Genomic DNA, 18303 nt, shown 5'->3' with positions numbered 1-18303 from the left:
GTGTTTCTCTTGCATGTGGCCGGATATCCTCACAGCTTCCAACTTGCAGCTATCCCCATTCTGCTTCTGCCACATTTCCATCTTTCTAACCCTGCTCAGACACAATGCCTACATCTTCCGCTTTAACAGCAGGGCCGACGGCAGAACATTGGTGCTTCACATGCTTAGGAGGAGCGAAGCAATATGCTTTCAACTAACAGCCATTTTGGAGTGGCAGAGAGAATCTCCTTCACCTAGAAGAATACTCCCTGCCAGCAGGGCAACTCACCAGCTAGAGGGAAAACCTGTCACTGGCAAACTTACAATTCAGTGAAGACCCAAGACACAATGAGTCTTGCTTGCACTCCATGAGATCGAAAGAGGAGAAACACTCATGCTTATGGTTCTTGCCAAGGCCTGGACAAAATCCCGCAGCACTGCAGTTGGTTTCCTTCAGGGGACATCTCCTGGGCAAACAGCAGTGGAATTATAAATGGCAGTCAGAAAGCACCGATCTCAAAATGCACATTTGCTGTAAGCCGTGCCATATACTGCTCTAGAGCTGGGAGGCACCAGGATCACAAGCAGGAGAAACACTCCTGCTTCTGGCTCTTGGCAAGGCCTGCACAAACTCCTGCACCATTGCGGTTGATTTGCTTCAGGGAAGCGATCCCTGGCAAGGAGAGACCAATTTGTCCCCAGGCAGTCAGGAAGCATCTATCTCAAGAGGCACATTGGCTGTCAGCTGTGCATTACATTGCTCTAGAGCTGGAAGGTACAAACCACTGAAGCCATCCCTCAAGGGGAGACAAGCCACAACCATCTCACTTCCACCTGTGTAGGAAGATGAGAAAGAACTCACTTTCCACAGTGCTCTTACACCGTACCGGCAAACGCTCATACAGAAGGCAGCTGAAATGCGTTTTCTTTCCAGCTTGTGACTTGCGGTTTTTGCACTTCTGCTTCTGCCCACATTTCCATCTTGCCAACCCGGCTCAGACCAAATGCCTACATCTTCCCCTTAAGCAACAGGGCCACGACCCGAAGGGAGGTGCTTCCACATGCTTAGGAGAAGAGGGACAATTATTCTTTTAACAACCCTTGTGGACTGGCAGAGAGAAAGTCAGAAAGTACCTATGTCAGAAGGGCACATTTGCTATCAGCCATGTATTGTATTGCTCTAGAGCTGGAAGGCACAAAGCACTGCATCCCTCTCTCAAGGGGAGACAAGCCACAAGCCGTCTCGGTTCCAGTTCTTTAGGAAACTGAGAGAGAACTCGCTTTCCACAGTGCTCTTACAGCATACAGGCAATGGCTAATACAAAAGCCAGCTGAAAGGTGGTTTCTTTCCATCTTGTGACTCGCGGGTTTCAAATTACTTCTTCTGCCCGAATTTCCATCTTCCCAACCCTGCTCAGATGAAGTGCCTACATCTTCCACTTGAGCAACAGGGCCGTGGCCCAAAAGCTGGTGTTTCCAAATGCTTAGGAGGAGAGAGACAATAAGCTTTCAACCAACAGTCCTTGTGGGCTGGCAGAGAGAAAGTCAGAAAGCACCTATGTCAGAAAGGCCCCTTTGCTCTCGGCCATGACGTACATTCCTCTAGAGGTGGAAGGCACAAAGCACTGCCTCCATCACTCAAGGGGAGACAGCCACAAACTTTCTTGCTTCCAGCTCTTTAGGAAACTGAGAAAGAACTCGCTTTCCACAGTGCTCTTACAGCATACCGGCAACATCTCCTCCAAAGGCAGCTGAAATAGCGTTTCTTTCCAGCCCCTCCATCTCGGGTTTAGAACTTCTGCATGTGCCACATTTCCATCATCCAAACCTGCTCAGAACATGTGCCCACATCTTCCCCTTAAGTAACAGGGCCAAGGCCCGAATCATTGTGCTTCCACATGCTTAGGAGGAGAGAGACAATAGGCTTTCAACCAACAGACACTGTGCAATGGTGGAGAGAGTGTCCAAAAGTACTTATGGAAGAAAGGCCCCTTTGCTCTCAGCCATGCCCGACATTGCTCTAGAGGTGGAAGGCACAAAGCACAGCCTCTGTCCCTCAAGGGGAGACAAGCCACAAACCGTCTTGCTTCCAGCTCTTTAGGAAGCTGAAAAACAACTCGCTTTCCACATTGCTCTTACAGCCTACTGGGAACCTCTCCTCCAAAGGTTGCTGAAACTCCATTTCTTTCCAGCTCTGAACTCACCGCTTTGGAACTTCTGCTTCTGCCACATTTCCATCTTGCAAACCCTGCTCAGAGCAAATGCCTAAATCTTCCCTGTAAGCAACAGGGATGAGTCCTGAAAGATTGTGCTTCCAAATGCTTAGGAAGAGAGAGACAAGAGCCTTCTACCACCCACCCTTGTGCACTGGTGGAGAGAGTGTCAGAAAGCACCTATGGAAGAAAGGCCCCTTTGCTCTCAGCTGTGCCCTACATTGCTGTAGAGGTGGAAGGCACAAAGCAGTGCCTGCATCCCTCAAGGGGAGACAAGCCACAAACCGTCTTGCTTCCTGCTCTTCAGCAAGCTGAGAAAGAATTCGCATTCCACAGTGCTCTAACAGCATCCTGGGAAGATCTCCTGCCAAGGTGGCTGAAACGCCGTTTCTTTCCAGCACTGATCTCGCCACTTTAGAACTTCTGCTTCTGCCACATTTCCAACTTGCCAACCCAGTTCACACTAAATGGTTACATCTTGCCCTTGAGCAACGGGTCCGAGGCCCAAATGACTGTGCTTCCACATTCTTAGGAGGAGAGGTACAAGAGGCTTCCAACCACCGCCCTTGTATACTGATGGAGAGAGTGTCAAAAAGCACCTATGGAACAAAGGCCCATTTGCTTTCAGCTTAGCCCTACATTGCTGTAGGGACGGAAGGCACAAAGCACTGACTCCATCCCTCAAAGGGAGACAAGCCACTAACCGTCTTGCTTCCAGCTCTTTAGCAAGCTGAGAAAGAACTGCATTCCCACAGTGCTCTTACAGCCTACCAGGAACCTCTCCTGAAAAAGCAGATGAAAAGCCATTTCTTTCCAGCCCTGATCTCCCCCTTTTGGAACTTCTGCTCCTGCCACATTTCCATCTTGCCAACCCTGCTGACACCAATTGCTTACATCTTCTCCTTAAGAGACAAGGCCGAGGTCAGAATGCTTGTGCTTCCACATGCTTAGGAGGAGAGGGACAAGAGGCTTCTCACCACGCTCCCTTGTGCACTGGTGGGGAGAAGGTCAGAAAGCACCTATGGAAGAAAGGCCCATTTGCTCTAGCCATGCCCTTCATTGTTATAGAGGTGGAAGGCACAAAGCACTGGCTCCATCCCTCAAGGGGAGACAAGCCCTAAACCATCTTGGTACCAGTTCTTTAGGAAAATGAGAAAGAACTCGCTTTCCACAGTGCTCTTACAGCCTATCAGAAAACTCTATGGCAAAGGCGACAGAAACGCCGCTTCTTCACAGCCCTAATCTTGGGGAATTAGGCCTTCTGTTCTCAGCCATGTCCTACATTGCTCTAGCGGGGGAAAGCACAAAGCACTGCGTCAATTCCTCACGGGGAGACAAGCCACAAACATTCTTGCTTACAGCACTTTAGGAAGCTGACAATGAACTCGCTTTACACAGTGCTTTCACAGCGTACATGGACCATCTCATTCAAGGGGGAGGGGGGGAATGCCGTTTCTTTCCAGCCCTGATCTTGCCGCTTTAGAACTTCTGCTCTCAGCCGTGCCACCCATTGCTCTAGAAGTGGAAGGCACAAAGCACTTTCTCCGTCCCTCAAGGGGAGACAGGCCACAAACCGTCTTGCTTCTAGCTCCTTAGGAAGCTGAGGAAGAACTCACTTTCAAGAGTGAATTTACACCTTCTTGGGTACCAGTCCTCCAAAGGCAGGTGAAATGCCGTTTCTTAAAAGCCTTGATCATGCTGCATTAGGCCTTCTGTTCTCAGACATGCCCTACATTGCCCTAGAGGTGGAAGGCACAAAGCACTACCTCCATCCGTCAAGGAGAGACAAGCCACAAACCCTATTGCTTCCAGCTGTTTAGTAAGCTGAGAAAGAACTCACTTCCCTCAGTGTTCTCAAAATGTACTGAGAACCTCTCCTACAATGGCGGCTGAAAGGCTTTTTCATTCCAGCCCTGAACTTGCCACTTTAGAACTTCTGCTCTCAGCCATATCCCCCATTGCTCTAGAGGTGGAAGGCACAACCACTGCCTCCATCACTCAAGGGAAGACAAGCCACAAACAGTCTTGCATCTAGCTCTTTAGGAAGCTGAGAAAGAACTCACTTTCCACAGCGCTCTTACAGCCTACCGGGAATATCTCTTACAAAGACCTGTGAAACGAAGTTTCTTCCCAGCCCTGATCTCGCTGAAGTAGAACTTCTGCTCTGCCATGTCCTACATTGCCATAGAGGTGCAAGGCACAAAGTCCTGCCTTGTTTCCTCCAGGGGAGACAGGCCGCAAAGCATCTTGCTTCCAGCTTTTTGGGAAGCTAAGAAACAACTCGCTCTCCACAGTGCTCTTACAGCCTACCGGAAACAACTCATACAAGGCCTGAAACAGAGTTTGTTTCCAGCCCATCTCGCTGCCTTAGAACTTCTGCTCTAAGCCATGTTCAACATTGCCCTAGAGAGGGAAGGCACAAAGCACTGAGTCAGTGCCTCAAAGGGAGACAAACCACAAACGGTCTTGCTTCCAGCTCTTTGGGAAGCTAAGAAATATCTCGCTCTCCAGAGTGCTCCTACAGCCTACCGGGAACATCTCTTAGAAAGGCTTGTGAAACGCAGTCTCTTTCCAGCCCTGATCTCTCTGAATTAGAAGTTCTGCTCTGCCGTGTCCTACATTGCCCTACAGGTGCAAGGCACCAGATCCTGCCTCGTTTCCTCAAGGTGAGAGAGGCCACAAACCGTTCTGTGTTCAGCTCTTTGGCAAGCTGAGAAAGAAGTCTCTTTCCACAGTACTCTTACAGCCTACTGGGAACCTTTCATACAAAGGAATGAAACGCAGTTTGTTTCCAGCACAGATCTCGAATCCTCAGAACTTCTGCTCTAAGCCATGCCCTCCATTGCTCTAGAAGTGGAAGACACAAAGCACAGAGTCAGTGCCTCAAAGGGAGACAAGACACAGACGGTTTTGCTTCCAGCTCTTGGAGAAGCTAAGAAACAACTCGCTCTCCACAGTGCTCTTACAGCCTACCCTGAACATCTCTTAAAAAGGCCTGTAAAACGCAGTTTTTTCCCAGCCCAGAGCTCGCTGAAGTAGAAGTTCTGCTCTGCCTTGTCCTACATTGCTGTAGAGGTGCAAGGCACAAAGTCCTGCCTTGTTTCCTCCAGGGGAGACAGGCCACAAAGCGTCCTGCCTTCAGCTCTTTGGGAAGCTAAGAAACAACTCCTTCTCCACAGTGCTCTTATAGCCTTCTGGGAACATCTCTTACAAAGGCCTGTGAAACGCAGTTTCTTCCCAGCCCTGATCTCGCTGAAGTAGAACTTCTGCTCTGCCGTGTCCTACATTGCCCTGGGGGTACAAGGCACAAAGTCCTGCCTTGTTTCCTCCAGGGGGGAAAGGTCACAAAGCTTCATGCTTCCAGCTCATTGGGAAGCTGAGAAACAACTCGCTCTCCACAGTGCTCTTACAGCCTACCGGGAACATCTCTTACAAAGGCCTGTGAAACGCAGTTGCTTCCCAGCCCTGATCTCGCTGAAGTAGAACTTCTGCTCTGCCTTGTCCTACGTTGCCCTAGGGGTGTAAAGGAAAAAGAAATAAATCGTGGGGCTGGCCCCGTGGCCGAGTGGTTAAGTTCACGCGCTCCGCTGCAGGCGGCCCAGTGTTTCATTGGTTCGAATCCTGGGTGCAGACATGGCACTGCTCATCAGACCACGCTGAGGCAGCGTCCCACATGCCACAACTAGAAGAACCCACAACAAAGAATACACAACTATGTACCGGGGGGCGTTGGGGAGAAAAAGGAAAAAATAAAATCTTTAAAAAAAATAAATAAATAAATAAATCGTTTCCTCAAGGGGAGACAAGCAGCAAACGTTCTTGCTTCCAGCTCTTTGTGAAGCTAAGAAACAATTCATTCTCCACAGTGCTCTTACAGCCTCCCGGGAACATCTCTTACAAAGGCCTGTGGAATGCAGTTTCCTTCCAGCGCAGATCTCGTTGAAGTGGAACTTCTGCTCTGCCATGTCCTACATTGCTGTAGAGGTGCAAAGCACAAAGTCCTGTGGAGACAGGCCACACAGCGTCTTTATTCCAGCTCATTGGCAAGCTGAGAAAGAACTCACTTTCCACAGTGCTCTTATAGCCTACCGGCAAGCAGTCATACAAAGGCCTGAAACGCAGTTTGTTTACAGCCCTGATCTCGCCGCCTTAGAACTTATGCCGTAAGCCGTGAAGACATTGCCCTGGAGGAGGAAGGCACAAAGCACTGAGTCAGTGCCTCAAAGGGAGACAAACTAGAAACGGTCTTGCTTCCAGCTCTTTGGGAAGCTAAGAAACAACTCGCTCTCCACAGTGCTCTTAAAGCCTACCGGGAACATCTCCTACAAAGGCCTGTGAAACGCACTTTCTTCCCAGCCCTGATCTCGCTGAAGTAGAACTTATGCTCTGTCGTGTCCTACGTTGCCCTAGAGGTACAAGGCACAAAGTCATGCATTGTTTCCTCAAGGGGAGACAGGCCACAAAGCATTTTGCTTCCAGCTCTTTGGGAAGCTAAGAAACAACTCGCTCTCCACAGTGCTCTTACAGCCTACAGGCAACATCTCCTACTAAGGCCTGTGAAATGCAGTTTCTTTCCAGCCCTGATGTCACTGAAGTAGAACTTCTGCTCTGCCATGTCCTACGTTGCCCTAGGGGTGTAAAGGAAAAAGAAATATATCGTTTCCTCAAGGGGAGACAAGCAGCAAACGTTCTTGCTTCCAGCTCTATGTGAAGCTAAGGAACAATTAGCTCTCCACAGTGCTTTTACAGCCTCCCGGGAACATCTCTTACAAAGGCATGTGGAACACAGTTTCTTTCCAGCCCTGATCTCACTGAAGTAGAACTTCTGCTCTGCCTTGTCCCACGCAGCACTAGGAGTGTAAAGGAAAAAGAAATAAATCATTTCCTCAAGGGGAGACAAGTCACAAAGCGCCTTGCTTCCAGCTCTTTGGCAAGCTGAAAAAGAACTCGCTTTCCACAGTGCTCTTAAAGCCTACCGGGAACCAGTCCTACAAAGGCCTGAATTGCAGTTTGTTTCCAGCCCTGATCTCACCGCCTTAGAACTTCAGCTCTAAGCCATCTCCTACATTGCTCTACAAGGGGAAGGCACAAAGCACTGAGTCAGTGCCTCAAAGGGAGACAAACCACAAACGGTCTTGCTTCCAGCTCTTTGGGAAGGTAGGAAATATCTTGCTCTCCACAGTGCTGTTACATCCTACCGGGAACATCTCTTTCAAAGGCCTGAGAAACGCAGTCTCTTTCCAGCCCTGATCTCACTGAATTTGAACTTCTTCTCTGCCGTGTCCTACATTGCCCTAGAGGTGCAAGGCACAATGTCCTGCCTTGTTTCCTCAAGGGGAGAGAGGCCACAAACCGTCCTGTTTCCAGCTCTTTGGTAAGATGAGAAAGAACTCGCTTTCCACATTGCTCTTACAGCCTACTGGGAACCTCTCATACAAAGGCCTGAAACGCAGTTTGTTTCCAGCCCTGATCTCGCCTCCTTAGAGCTTCTGCTCTAAGCCATGTCCTCCATTGCTCTAGAGGTGGAAGGCACAAACCACTGAGTCAGTGGCTCAAAGGGAGACAAACCACAAACAGTCTTGCTTCCAGCTCTTTGAGAACCTAAGAAACATCTCGCTCTCCACAGTGCTCTTACAGCCTACCGGGAACATCTCTTACAAAGGCCTGTGAAACGCAGTTTCTTCCCCGCCCTGATCTCCCTGAAGTAGAACTTCTGCTCTACCATGTCCTAAATTGCCCAAGAGCTGCAAGGCACAAAGCCCTGCCTTGGTTCCTTAGGGGAAGACAGGTCCCAAAGCGTCTGGCTTCCAGCTCTATGTTAAGCTAAGAAACAACTCGCTCTCCACAGTGCTCTTACAGCCTACCGGCATCATCTCTTACAAAGGCCTGTGAAACGCAGTTGCTTCCCAGCCCTGATCTTGCTGAAGTAGAACTTCTGCTCTGCTGTGTCCTACATTGCCCTAGAGCTGCAAGGCACAAAGCCCTGCCTTGGTTCCTCAAGTTGAGACAGGCCCCAAAGGGTCTGGCTTCCAGCTCTCGGGGAAGCTAAGAAACAACTCGCTCTCCACACTTCTCTTACAGAAAACCGGCAACCTCTCTTACAAAGGCCTGTGAAATACACTTGCTTCCCAGTCCTGATCTCGCTGAAGTAGAACTTCTGCTCTGCCGTGTCCTACATTGCCCTAGAGGTGCAAGGCACAAAGCCCTGCCTTGGTTCCTCAAGGGGAGATAGGCCCCAAAGTGTCTGGCTTCCAGTTCTCTGGGAAGCTAAGAAACAAGTCAGTCTCCACTGTGCTCTTACAGCCAAATGGGAACATCTCTTGCAAAGGCCTGTGAAATGCAGTTGCTTCCCAGGCTGATATCGCTGAAGTAGAACTTCTGCTCTGCCATGTCCTACATTGCCCTAGAGCTGCAAGGCTCAAAGCCAGTCCTTGCTTCCTCAAGGGGAGACAGGCCCCAAAGCGTCTGGCTTCCTGCTCTCTGGAAGGCTAAGAAACAACTCCATCTCCACAGTGCTCTTATAGCCTACCGGGAACGTCTCTTGCAAAGGCCTATGAAACGCAGTTGCTTCTCAACCCTGATCTGGCTGACGTAGAACATCTGCCCTGCCGTGTCCTACATTGTGCTAGAGCTGCAAGGCACAAAGCCCTGCCTTGGTTCCTCAAGGGGAGACAGGCCCAAAAGCATCTGGCTTCCAGCTCTCTAGGAAGCTAAGAAACAACTCACTCTCCACAGTGCTATTACAGCCAAACGGGAACATCTCTTTCAAAGGCCTGTGAAACGCAGTTACTTCCCGTCTTGATCTCCCTGAAGTAGAACTTCTGCTCTGCCGTGTCCTACATTGCCCTAGAGCTGTAAGGCACAAAGCCCTGCCTTGGTTCCTCAAGGGGAGACAGGCCCCAAAGTGTCTGGCTTCCAGCTCTCGGGGAAGCTAAGAAACAACTCACTCTCCACAGTGCTCTTACAGCCTACCGGGAACATCTCTTACAAAGGCCTGTGAAACGCTGTTGCTACCCAGCCCTGATCTTGCTGAAGTATAACTTCTGCTCTGCCCTGTCCTACATTGCCCTAGAGCTGCAAGGCACAAAGCCCTGCCTTGGTTCCTCAAGGGGAGACAGGCCCCAAAGCGTCTGGCTTGCACCTCTCTGGGAAGCTAAGAAACAACTCGCTGGCTATGACCTTTTCAAAAAGAAAAGGTAGATTCATTTGTTCTTTCACTAAAAGTTTTGAGTGCCCATGGTGTGCCATATACAGTTCTAAGTACCACAAATAAACGGTGAAAAATGGTCAAAAATCCCTGCCCTCATGTAATTTATATTGGGGGCACACATGTAATAAAGATAAAGATATCCAAGTTTTAGTTAGGTGAAAAACTAGTTATTAAAAAGAAAGTTGCAGAACAGTATGTATAGTATAATTCCCTTCCCTTTACAAAATTAGTGTTGTTAATATATGTGTGGGGGGACATGGAAGAATGCATAACTGTAATGCTGTTAACCTCGTTTATCTCTGAATCAAGAGATTATAGGATTCTTTTGCTTTATAAGTCATGTTATATGTTTACTGTGTGAATTTTTGTATAATGTTTAATTTTTTGGAATAGTGTATATTTATATTCGGGAAAAAGAATGAAGATTTTAAAATACAATTTAAATTCTGTTTTTGAATAAGCTTCTTGTTGATATTGTCGACGAAAATAATCCATTTCCAATCTATAAATGAAAATTTGGGTGAGTTTATTCTGAGCTTAAATCTGAGGATTATAACCCGGGAGAGTCTTTCCACAAAGGAACAGAGCACTCCAAAGAAGTGGGGGTATAAGGGTGGTTATATACCCTCAAAGAGGATGTTTCACATAGGATTGAAACGTCCCTCCCACAATAGTCGCTAGACTGCTCTGTCGGCACAGCGATTGATGGAAATAGCAGGTAGGTCTTCTGTCTCTGTGAACACAGCAGGGTGGCAGTCTGTTGTCTCCAGCTGGGTGGTCACAGGTGAGCTGGGAGGTGAGTGCAGCAATCAGTTCCTAGACTAAGGAAAAATGCTAATGTCGGGGGGAAGTTGCATCTTTATCTCAAGGGCCTTTTTTCTGGCCAAAGGAAATGTCTAAGCAGATATGCAATGCGTGCTCAATAGCCAGTCAGGCCCTTTTGGAGGAAAAAAAAAGTCAGGCCGAATTAGGCTTCTACCAAATGGCTTCCTCATATACTCCAATATATCCTATTGCTTGCCATTTTTATTTGTCAATATTAATACAGGGTAATGCCTAGCCATAGAAATCATTTTTAAGATTTCCATTGAGACTTTTGGTCTAGTACTTTTGTAAAAGTATTCCTAGCTCAGCTAGCTCCATGAAATAAATATATCTGTAAACTCTTTTGATTTTATAGGAATTTGCTGTCGATCCAGAGAAAATACAGTTGTATTCTTTATATCATTCACTGCATCATTATAAATATCATGTTTATCTCATATGTAAAGATGAGGTAATTATTTTTCACTTATTTTACCAAAGAAATGTGTGTTTCTCCAAATTTTAAGGAGACTGTAGGTATAGTATTTTTTAATGTTTTAAAGACCATTGTTAGAAAATGTGTCTATATTCTCCTGTAAATAATAACAAGAAGACTTATTGTTCGGAGTCTCTGTCGTGTGTTGTGCTCGGTGCTCAGAGTAATCTGAGGCTCATCGCCTCTCGTGGGAACTGTAAGTGGTAATGTTTTTAAGCTGTTAGAGCTTGCTGTACCTTGCCATAATAAATGGTCCTTTGCCGCATGTTCTCTCATAATGTATGATGATTCTGCTGTAATTCGCTTCAGTCACTGCTGTCTTCTTATCACTAGCATGGCCTTATCCCACTTAATTGCAGAGAAATAGGGCATTTGTTCCTTGGCATGAAGAAATGATCATTAAAATGTAATGTTAACTATTAAATACCATAATTTAAGTTGCTCAGAAGTTATGTATGACAATAATACCATTTTTGGATTGGATATAAGGATTAATTTGCTTAGAAGTTAAATGACTATAGACATTACTACCTTTTTTTGACCAGCACTATCAATTTTTTTAATCAAAAAGGGTGAAGTTGGCTCAAGGCTGTACCCGATATGTTTGATCATGGTTTAGTGTGGAAGGATGTTCATAAATCGAACCTCTGTCTAGCAAAGGAGAAAGTAAAGATGGTCATGTAAAATATGGTGACCGCTGTTACAGTGCTTTGAAATGCAGAATTGACCCCCAAATTTGCCTTTCAGCTTTTAACACAATTGGAAGGAATTGAGAAAGTTTGAACCACTTTTCCTAGCCTTCCTCCCTGCCCCACGGAGCCAAAAATGATAGTATTAGACTTAACCCAAATTTATTTGAAATAATCCTTTTCCATGGATAGATTTTTCCAAAAAAGGATTCCTACTTGTAGGTGACTTAATCTCTTTTCATTCAGAATATAGAAACAGTAAGCCCTTGCGAAGAGCTTATAAAGTGATAAGTATAAGCGAATGTGCCAACTCTCTTTATTTTAGATTTCTTCTGTGCAGAAAAGAAATGAAGATTTAGGACAGGAAGAAATTGTTCAACTTTGTATGAAAAATGTAAAATGGGTGGAAGACCTATTTGAAAAATTTGGAGAACTTCTAAATCATGTTCAGCAGAAATGTTCCTAACAATTTCCACAAAAGTGCCGTCTATTTTGTAGCACTAATGAGATGGCGGAGAGGGGTGATCAAAGAGGGTCTGGGGCCTCAGACAATCGAATATCAAGCAGTGGTCTCCTGCAGGCCCGCCTGCTCCGATCAGGGAACTGGCATCGTGACCTCTGCTGAAGGACAGGGGTGCTGCCAAGGAATTCAGTCCTTCGGAAGTGGACCTAAATCCCACGACATGTGTATCCTAATGAATGATTTTTCTATTTTGTAAACCATTGCGTAACTGAGTTTTCTTTTCAGAAGCGTTTTTTGACAAATGAAGCATGCACTAAATACAATTTTTCGTTATTGCTAGAGAGATAACACTTAAATAACTTGATAATTTTTTCCTGACTCTGACTAAACACCAGGATGAAAGAAAGGGGACAGAAAGCCTATGTTTGCATTCGTGTCTGGCCACGAAACGGAAAGTATTGTACGTTATGAAAACAGATCTGGTGTGATGTGACATTTTGTACGAGAATATCAACAGTTTAAAATATGAAATTCAGAATCTGCATTCTGCTTTACGAACTCCTTTTACTCTTATGTTCAGGAAACTGGATGTGGAATTGGTGCAATTCTATGACTGCTTTTCATGTCAAATTATATTGTGATGAAAAAAACAATGACATACTATTTTCCCTATCTCAAAGAAAAGTATTTTCCTTTATACTTTTTTCCCTTTGGAAAAATTTTCAGTCGTACATTTTATTTCACTAATAGTTGTATTTTTCACAAGGAAAGTGTTGTGGTTATAATTATGTTTGATGTATCTGTACTACACTTTTCATTATTTTCAGTAAATCTTATTTAGATATATATTGAATTTCTATCGTGAATTCTATCTTGAGGTAACCATTTTTGTTTATACAGATTTCCTTCAGTGTTATCCAGAATATGCATTTAGTACTAGAATTAGTTTAGCTTTATAAATGGGGTTGTGTTAGACACTGCAGTAATTTCCTGATTCCGGAAAATCAATTTCTTACTAAATTAGCACTTGATTAACTGATTTATCAAAATAAAAATCTAACCACATTATACATTTTGAGGAACAAATGTTTAGTAGACCTCATGCAGTGTTAAACCCAGCTTACCTAACTGAGAACTGGAAGTGGTGGAGCTCTCCTTTGGGTGCCTTTCCAGAACACATATGACGGGGAATTTTTCCCATAGGTCGGGTGCTATTAGGCCATGTATCACAGGTGTGATTGGTTTGTTCCCAACACAGAGTGGCCTTTTGACTGAGTTGACCACTAGTAGGGGTGAGCCAAATATATTCGTCCCAAATTTCATATAGTCCATCCTGTGTGTATCCATAAGTTGGGGGCTTTACCTTTGGAACTTGTTGCTTATGATCCACCTGTGACAAGGCAAATCTAGTTAGTATTTGGGCAGCAGTATTGAAGGAAAAGGTTTGATTGTGGCCAGGGAACTCCCAGGTATCAGAGACAGATGGCCACAAGGAGACATTATGACTAGTAATAGATGACTCTTGTAGAGGAGAAGAGCTAGAATCTAATATCCATAAATGCGTACTATAGTTTCTACTGAAACGTAATTTTTTTCTCTCTAAAATCACCCTCATTTTTACAAAAGATAGCCAAATTAAGATGAACTGGTTTGCAAATAAAGTGTAGTTTCAATACAACTTGGTCCAATTATTTACATAAGTGCAGGAAGAATAGTAACGGATTATACAGGCTCTGTTAAATCTGCTTTGCTGGAATTTTTTATGAGGAATCTCAGATTGAACTGTGAAGGCCTCTCGAGGCCAGAAAAGCCAAGCCAAGGACATGCTGTCAGATTTTGCCTGCAGTACCTACCGATTTGGGTGGATTTCTCTCTTCTTGAGGTCCCCCCAAATATTCTGAGGTTCCTTGCACCTGCCAGATAAGCAAGCTTCCTTACTTACCAGGTAAGATTGCCAGAATCTCTGTAAACAAGGTACCAGGCCCATATTTCCAAGTGGCTTTATTTCCAGAAAGTCAACCCTCTTCCTCAAAGGCAGTATTGTCATATCTGAGTCTGTATGTTTCTCTCAAATATGACATTCCAGTCAAAGCTTTGGTAAGATAACAAATGTGTCCTGTTATAAGGAGGACAGATTCTTATTGAACTTATGCAAATAACAATATTGCCATGAAACAACCATACTCACTCACTTACTAGGTTTCCAAATTCTGGAGGGATCAGGTAGGGAGAAAAAGATAAATGTTTCAGTTTTGCTCATAAAGGTATACTATCACTAAATTGCTGTAAGTCATAGTCAGCATAAGAGAAAAGATTTCCTTAAATCTGAGGAAACAAAACAAAACAAAACATCAAAAGAATCAACAATATTTCAAATAAAAGTCATAAAAAGTCATAATCATCCTCATCAGTTCACACAGTCCTGTATAATTGATTACTGAGCTTAAGCTCCTGTTAGCAGGATCTATGAGGTTATCCGTTTCTCCATTAGATTTCTGTAATTTCTTACCCAGTCCAGTTCTGTGATCTGAAAGTTTATCAGAAAACTGTAATCCAGAGTAAGTGTCAGAGTCTTTTCCATGAATGTCTCTGAAGATGAGAAGTATTTGCAAAAGCAAAAAGCATCAGAGTAAAACAACCGACTGTAGACAACAAAAGACTTAAAAATGACAATTGACAGAGAAACTTATTATTTCTGATATACAACACCTTAAAATAATAGTTAGAATTATGGCTGATAGCCAGGACAGATCAGAATTTTAGGAATGTTATCTAATTTTCAAAACACTTCTATCAGTAATATTTACCCACATAATACCACTTAGGAAAGATTATCATCGCTTATCTGATAATGCTTCCAATGTAAATTAACCTACCAAGGAAGCCTAATTACTTTAGAATCTTCCACCTTACAGGAAGGGAGAGCAAATGTCTCTCCGAAGTCCCAGGGGCCGTCTGAAAATCCCCAGAGAAATCCTCCCCCTTCTACCAGGTTAAAAGACAGCCTTCATTCGGGACTTGAATATTCTTGAGGGAGAAGCTTGTCAAAAATATCAAAAGATTTGAAAACACTTGTTCAAACAACGCTCACTGTCAGACAATGCTCAGGTATCCATTTAAAGTGACAACAGAAACAATCAAAAGTCTTAAGAGTGACCTCAGTCATTATACTAACAAAACGGATTTGTCTTTTAGGTAGACTTACTCAAAGGAACACCTTTTATAACCTCTTTATCAAGAGCAGACCAAAAGTTCAAGACAATTATCCTTTGAGAGAAAACCAAATTTTAATTTCTGTACCACTTTACTTTTTCATATTAAAACCCATTTACTTAATTAGATTCATTTCAATCTTAGCCAACTTCACCAGGCATAAAACTCCTTTCAGAATTTCTCCTTCACAAACCTTCTACAACTTTCTATTTGCCTTCAGAATTTGTCCCAAAGTCTTTCTTTTTTTTTTTCCACCTAGTACTTTAGCACAAGTTTATCTTTTCTTAACCCATCAAACAAAAATATTCCATTCTTTATACCCTCTTGACTAAAAATTTACACCTTACTTTCCTTAACTACAGAGCTGTTTTTCTTATTAATTTCTAGCAGCTTTAATCACATATATTAGAACTCTTTCACCTTTAACAAACCGTAGGAAACACGAAAATGGTAAGCAATTATGAATTGTCTTTTATATCAGCATTCTAAACACTTTTCCTAATTTCTAGAAACACGCCACACTTTCCATTTGATGCCTGCTACAATAGGCCACTTAAGACTCGAATCTCAGCACAGCTGTTCTCTCCATGCCTCATAGTGCTTTATTTTTTCCCCTAGATATCTGCGTATCTAGCAGGTGGGACAGTCGCCAGGGCAGGCGGCTCATGGTCAGGGGCAGGGCTGCACTCAGGGTCGGATCGAGTTAGGGTCAGAGTCAGGATCGAGTTAGGGTCAGGGTCAGGCTCGAGTTAGGGCTGGGGTAGTGAGGACGGCTGGGTCTAGGGCGCAGTTGGCGTTAGTGCGGCCAGGGAGGAACAGGGCTGCCACCTCTGCTTCCCATCTGCATGGAGCTCCTGTCCTCCTGCCCCCGGCCCGGGTGCTGGGCTGCCACCTATGGTGTAGACCCAGGGAGGGGACCCCGGGTCTGACTGAGCCGGCGCGCAGGGCCTCAGTCATTAAATGATTTCAGTGCAGATGGGGTCTGGTTATTGTGCGGTCATATAACTTTAGATACGAATCTGGCCATATAGATCGGCATGCAGGTGAGGATGCCCTGGGCTTCTCTCCCTGGGGCGGTCCTAATTCATACCATAAAAAAAAGTCCACTGGGTCATATAGTTTGGCATGTAGGCCAGGTCACCTTGGGCTTCTCTAGCTGGGGCAGCCTTAATCCACATCATAAACCCCCCCTGAACCCATTTGGCCCCGAAATCTTTTGGGGATATGGACGACGGTCAGTCTTCTGTAACTACTTCCGGCTGTACAAGGTCGTAGAGCTGTCCCTAAATGGGGCCATAGGTATAGGTAGGAAGTTCAGTGGACCGGAAGGCTGCACCCGTGGAGTCCAAGGCTGACAAGGCGTACAGATCCTCTGGAGACGAGAGAATCATTTGACGAGAGGTGGTCCAGGAGGTGAAACTTTGTTGACATGCGGAAGACAAACAATGAAACAGACAACAAATTATAATAGGAAATACTAGCAATATGATGAACCCAATGAATAAGGTTTTGATAGCAGTCTAGAAACGTGGTCCTGACCAGGAGTTCAACCAGTCGTTTAGAGATAGGGGAGGGTCAGACATGGACTTAATTTGGTGGCTCATATCACATAGGAAGCCAGAGATATTTTGATGGTAGTCAGGAATATAAACACAACATTCAGTTTTTATAATGGCACAAGTGCCCCCCTGTGCTGCTGTCAAGACATCCAGTGCCATTCGGTTTTGGAGGACTGCCTTACGCATTTGGGACACTTCTAAATCGAGCAGCAAAAGGCTATGTTGTGTATCATTTTAATGCTTTCATAGTAAATTTGTTTAGAGCTTCCATGGGCAAGATGACACTTTCGATTCCTAACTGGGGAAGGAAAATTGAGGAAAGATGGTCATACCAGTGGAAGACAGAGCAGGTCCAGCGCTGTTGCAGGTTGGGTAGGTTAGCAGGAGGAGATATAGTAAATGTAGTTCTACCTTGCATCCAGACGAAGCCTAGAGTGCATCGTCCAATCCATCCAGGTGGCAGCCAAAGCCATAAGTTGGAGCCACATAGCCACTGAGTGCCATTAGGGCCTAACCAACGCGTGCTGGGCCGTCTATCCCAGTCAGTCTCAAACCAATCAGTATTTTTTAAGGTTATGATATGAGAACACATATGACAGGGAATTTTCCCATAGGTCGGGTGCTATTAGGCCATGTATCACAGGTGTGATTGGTTTGTTCCCAACATAGAGTGGACTTTTACTGAGTTGATCACTAGCAGGAGTGAGCCAAATATATTCGTCCCAAATTTGATATAGTCCATCCTGTGTGTATCAATAAATTGGGGACTTTACCTTTGGAACTTGTCGTTTATGATCCACCTGTGACAAGGCAAATCTAGTTAGTATTTGGGCAGTAGTGTTGAAGGAAAAGGTTTGCTTGTGGCCAGGGAACTCCCAGGTATCAGAGATGGATGGCCACAAGGAAACATTATGATTAGTAACAGATGAATCTTGCAGAAGAGAAGAGCTAGAATCTAATATCCATGAATGTGTACTATACCTTCTACTGAAACATAATTTTTTCTCTCTAAAATCACCCTCATTTTCACAAAAGGTAGCCAAATTAAGATAAACTGGTCTGCCAATTATTTACATAAGTGCAGCAAGAATACCAATTGATTATACAGGCTTTTTAAATCTGCTTTGCTGGAATTTTTTATGAGGAATCTCAGATTGAACTGTAAAGGCCTCTCGAGGCCAGAAAAGCCAAGCCAAGGACATGCTGTCAGATTTTGCCTGCAGTACCTCCAGATTTGGGTGGACTCCTCTCTTCTCGAGGTCCCCCAAAATATTCTGAGGTTCCTTGCACCCGCCAGATAAGCAAGCTTCCTTACTTACCGGGTAAGATTGCCAGAATCTCTGTAAACAAGGTACCAGGCCCATGTTTCCAAGTGGCTATATTCCAGAATGTCCAATCTTTGTTCCTGAAAAGCTGTGTTGTCATATCTGAGCCTGTATGTTTCAAATATGACATTCCAGTCAAAGCCTTGGTAATATAACCAATGTATCCTGTTATAAGGAGAATAGGTTCTTATTGAACTTATGCAAATAACTATATTGCCACGAAATAACCATGCTCACTCACAGAGTTTCTTAATTCTTAATTCTGGAGGGATCAGGTAGGGAGAAAAAGATAAATGTTTCAGTTTTGCTCATAAATGTATTTCACTAAATTGCTGTAAGTCATAGTTAGCAT

The 18303-nt window shown here is 44.6% G+C and overlaps 1 long non-coding RNA gene across 1 annotated transcript; it reads left to right on the top strand.

Moving 5' to 3' along the window:
- Nucleotides 1–10582: 10582 nt before the first annotated feature.
- On the top strand, nucleotides 10583–12877 carry LOC139082457 (uncharacterized). Its single transcript, XR_011538482.1, has 2 exons — nucleotides 10583–10678; nucleotides 11717–12877. It is a non-coding gene; the product is annotated as an uncharacterized lncRNA (long non-coding RNA).
- Nucleotides 12878–18303: the final 5426 nt, after the last annotated feature.

This window comes from Equus przewalskii, chromosome 1, assembly GCF_037783145.1.
Source record: "Equus przewalskii isolate Varuska chromosome 1, EquPr2, whole genome shotgun sequence".
NCBI classification, from domain to species: domain Eukaryota; kingdom Metazoa; phylum Chordata; class Mammalia; order Perissodactyla; family Equidae; genus Equus; species Equus przewalskii.
The sequence above is the reverse complement of the archived record's forward strand: the minus strand, read 5'-3'. Positions and strand labels throughout refer to the sequence as shown.